General features: G+C 49.9%; 1 non-coding gene across 1 annotated transcript; it reads right to left on the bottom strand.

Moving 5' to 3' along the window:
- Window positions 1-1,796: 1,796 nt before the first annotated feature.
- Window positions 1,797-1,870, bottom strand: TRNAN-GUU. The gene has a single exon. It is a non-coding gene; the product is annotated as a tRNA-Asn (tRNA).
- Window positions 1,871-4,578: the final 2,708 nt, after the last annotated feature.

Genomic DNA, 4,578 nt, shown 5'->3' with positions numbered 1-4,578 from the left:
CGTACGCCGGAAGGCAGGGATGGCTCTGGTCCTGAGTATGTGCCATGGGACAGGCCTGTGCTAGGTGAGTAAGCAGCGTTGACGAAGGTGTGGTTCCTACTCTAAAGAGATCATGGTCCCGTTCAGGGGACAAGTAACTCCCTGGTTGCAGGGTGCTATGATGAATCGTGGAGGACAGGCATCTATATCAGATGGAGGCAGTGTCAGGGGAGGCTTCTCCAGCAGATGTGACCCAGGTAAGCAGAGATGGAGGGCACGCTGGGCAGATGGACAGACATCTGGTCAGGAAGAGGGGTGTAAGGCAGACTGGGCCATTCGAAGAACTCCTGGTAAGTGCTTATAACCTCTAAAAGGTTTCATGCGGAAACAGGGTGAAGGAAATCCTCTGGATCCTAAAATGATCATTAATATAGTCTCTTCCTTTGAGAAGCTTAGAGCCTAGTGTAAATATACTCAGCTTCAAAGTGGAAGGACCTGTCACTTCAGTTAACAGCAAATATTACAGCTTCTTCATCTTAAAATGTGAGACTCAATTTGAACAGTCTGTAAATGATCTTATGACATAATTCCACCTCCACCCCCCATTCTCTGGTTTCCACTGTAAGCTATCCTGAAGTGTAGGTGGAAAGTCTGGAATTTCCAGGAACTTCAGAAAGGCTCCTACCTAAGAACATTTGGGTGTGGGGGTAGGGGCCGGGGAGCGGGGGGACGGGCTACTGTTATTCTGCCTGGAATTCCACCAAAAGTGCAATGTTGTGTTTTCTTCCTGAGGGCTCCTAACAAGGCAGTAGAGGATATTTTATCATCAACAGTAACTTGATAGATAGTTGTCAGCCAGCATTTGCCAAAGCATTCCCTAAGGGACACCCTAGTGAGATAGTTTAATGATTCCTTCTTCTGGGTCTCTAAAGTCTATTCATGGTAGGTACATCCCAGAGAAAAAGCACCTACCTACTGAACACCAGGTGACCTCAATCTTGGCAGGAATGAATTACAGCCTCATGTTATCATATTGTCATGTGGTTTTCTATCTTTATAGAAAATCGTATGTATACAGTGATATAATGTCAATTATTTCTCAATAAAATCAGGAAAAAAGAGGAAATCGTGTGTGAATTGTCTGCTTGAAAAATATTTGTGTCTTCTGTGCGATGAGTTGAAAACACGTCGTTTGAGATTTTTTAACAGGAACCTCTACCCGTTCTAATTTCTGGAAAAATTCTGTTGGGAGTCTAAACAAAGTGAACAGTTAAGGCCTTTGCCTAGATTGAAGTGCTGGGTCCAAAAGCTAGATAGTACACAGCTTAATTCAGCCCACAGTGGCTTGGGATGAATTGTGCCTCCACAGTCTCGAGATGTCTCCTCTTGCCTGTTTGCATCTGCACGACTCCTCCAATCTTTCTGGCTGCACATAAGGCAAAATTGCATTAACCACATTGGCTTTCTGGTGGTATCAGGTTTTCCTAGAGAAACCAATGGTTATTTATTCATTCACCTGCCAATGAGCAATTGCGTGTTGGGGTTTGTTTTTGCCATTGCAGTGTCTGCTGTTGATGAACAAGGTCGGGCAGGTCTCCTGGACCATGGGTGCACATTTCCCCCACATACTCGTTTGAACTAGAATGAGCAAACCACGCCGCAGCAGCGTCGCTCTCAGATTCACCGGCACCGAACACCATTAACTGGACGTTGTCTTCCTCTGTCCTAGAAGCGTCGCAGTATCGTACTATTGCTCCATTAAAAAATCTCCCGGTTGCCGTTTTAAAATGAATTTTCCCGTAGAGGAAAAACACTGCCGTCCCTGGGTGGGCTCGAACCACCAACCTTTCGGTTAACAGCCGAACGCGCTAACCGATTGCGCCACAGAGACCCAGCTACTGGGGCTGCGCTGCGGTGTGTACAGATTTCCGCGGCCGCAGCGGCTCCCTGGCTGCCCCGGGCGTCGCCGCGCGGGCACCTCGGAGAAGCGCGCTGAGGAGGCGGCGGGAGGAGCCGGGCGACAGGCGGACGTTCGGGCGGAGCCGCAGGGGCTCCTCGAGGGCAGGGCGCCGCCCGCGGACCCCGCCTCCCGCAGCCGGCCCCGCCCTCTCGCGGGCCGGCCCCGCCCTCCCGCGGGCCGGCCCCGCCCCGGCAGCTCGGGGGTCGGCCACGCCCCCTTCCCTCTCCCTGTGCCCGCGGGAAGGGGGCGGCCGCGCGCGGTAGCCGTGACCGCGACCCCGGCAACAGGGCACCCGGCCGCAGGGGCTGGACCGGGTGAGGTCGCCCGTGCTCCCTCGCCGGAGCTGTGAGAGGACCATGGAGGGCCGTGCGGACCCCGGGAATTGAGGGGTCACATCCCTCAGCCCCACCCCTAACTTTAGTGTCGTGGTTCTCAGCCTTGGCGTGCTTGTGTCACGGCCCCTCTCCCTCTTCACGGGACATTTTGCCCCCAATCACCTCCATCCCCCCCCCCCCACCCCCAAATTATGACACCACAGATCCGCGGTGTGAATTTGCCATATGCACTTCTGTGCTTGGTGCATGGAAAGAAGATTTTTCCACCTGCAAGAAGCACTGTTTGCCCCCTTTGGGTTGCGGGGGAGGCTAGGGCCCGCGCTGAGAATGCATGGTTTGGGGGACATCCGAACGGCCTTTATGGACGGAGTGGCAATTCGGATACGCCCCGATGCTTGAAGTGGTCACTGCAGGCTCCCGGCTGTCCCTGACTTCTACTCTGAGGCCTTGGAAGGCCACCCGCCACCTCCGCTCCCAGATCCACGGAGGAGGGGAGTGGGGGCCTTAGTTTGGTGCCACACCCTGAGAACTGCCTGGTTTTCATTCTACTTTTGCCCGAAGTCAGATCTCTCGAGCTCCTTTGGGCTCAGCTCCCCTGTGCCCTCAGACCTCAGAAAAGGAGATTTCACTCTAGCTCTCCACGTGCCAAATCCAGTCTAGTGTGTGTTCCTGTTTCCGTTCGGTTTACCTGGGAGGGGCCTTCCTCCAACTCTGGCTCCTGCTTTCCCCTCCCATCCCTCCTTCCTTTCTCGAGTTCTTCTTTTCTCATCATTTTAACGGTGTTTGCTTGTTTTTTTTTTTTTTTTAAACACACAGTTCAGCGACAACAATACACTCACACTGCTGTCAACCATTACCATCACCCATCTCCAAAACTAAAACTCTGCACCCAATAAACTCTCCTGTGGAGTACGTGTGTTCTCAGCCGTGTCTGACTCTTTGCAACCCTGTGGACTGTAGCCCGCCAGGCCCCTCCTTCCATGGGATTCTCCAGGCAAGAACACTGGAGTGGCTTGCCCTTTCCTGCTCCAGGGGATCTTCCTGATCCCTGGATTGAAACTGCATCTCTTGATTCTCCTGAATTGGTTGATTTTTTTTTTTTTTTTTAAACCACTGAGCCACCTGGGAAGCCCGAACCTGGCAACGACCATTCTACTTTCTGTGTCTAGGAATATGGCTACCCTAGGTACCTCATGTGGTGGAATTGTACAGTACTTGTCCTGTGTTGTTTCACTTAGCATGTCTTCAGAGTTCATTCACTTTGTTGCATAAGTTGAAATTTCCCTCTCAAGGCGGAATTCAACCCTAACCCTTTTTAAGTCTGAATCATATTCTGTTGTGTGTATGCACCACATTTTCTTTACCCCTTCCTCAGTTGATGGACGCCTGGGTTGCTCCCACATTTTTGTTGTTGTGAATAATGCTACAGTGAACACAGATGTGCATGTATCTCTTTGAGTCCATACTCTCACTTTTTGGGTAACATATCCAGAAATACAATCAATGAATCATACGGCAGTTCTGTTTTTATTTTTTCATACCATTTTTCACAGCAGCTGCACATTTCATATTTGTCCACCAACAATGCACAGAGATTTCTATTTCTCCACATCCTTGCCAACACTTGCTGTTTTCTTTCCCTCTTCCTTTCTCTTTTCCTTTCTCTTTCCCTCTTTCCTCCCCCCTCCTTCTTCCTCCCTCCTTCCTTCCTTTCTCTTTCCTTTCTCCTTCTTCCTTCCTTCCTCCATCCCTTCCTTACTTTCGGTAATAGCCATCCTGATGGATGTGAAGTGTTCTCATTGTGGTTTTGATTTGCATTTCCCTAGTGATTAGTGATGTTGAGCATATTTTCTGATACTTCTCTTGGGTTCTCTGACCCTTCTTCTGCTTGCTTCCTCCTAGCTAGAGCCAGCTTTGCTTCTCTTGGGAGAAAGCTCTGAGTGATAGAGCCTGGCTTCTGATAAAGAGGGTAGGGAAAGGCTAAGGGAAGCTGCAGAGTTGAGCCTGTGCTGTGCAAGGAGAGGAAATGAAGGAGGAATCTGCTGAGTAGGACTGTCTAGAGACCTTGTTTTGCTTGTCTGTGTTGGGCAACTTTTGGAGTCAGTTATGTTTGATCTGGTTCTGTTTAGGTAAACATAACTGCCAGCAGTCATGTTTAATCTGGAGTTCATTTATGTATATGGTACTTATGTGTGGCCTACAGTTGAAGAAGGAATTGATGACCTCCATGTTGGAATTATTGGAGCAGATTAGGTTTTCCAACCTGCACCTTTAAAAGTTAGCTTTAACTTAGGCTAATTTAAT

This window comes from Cervus elaphus, chromosome 30 (assembly GCF_910594005.1).
Source record: "Cervus elaphus chromosome 30, mCerEla1.1, whole genome shotgun sequence".
Classification (NCBI taxonomy): domain Eukaryota; kingdom Metazoa; phylum Chordata; class Mammalia; order Artiodactyla; family Cervidae; genus Cervus; species Cervus elaphus.
Note: the sequence above shows the minus strand (reverse complement) of the source record. Positions and strands in the feature narration are given on the sequence as shown.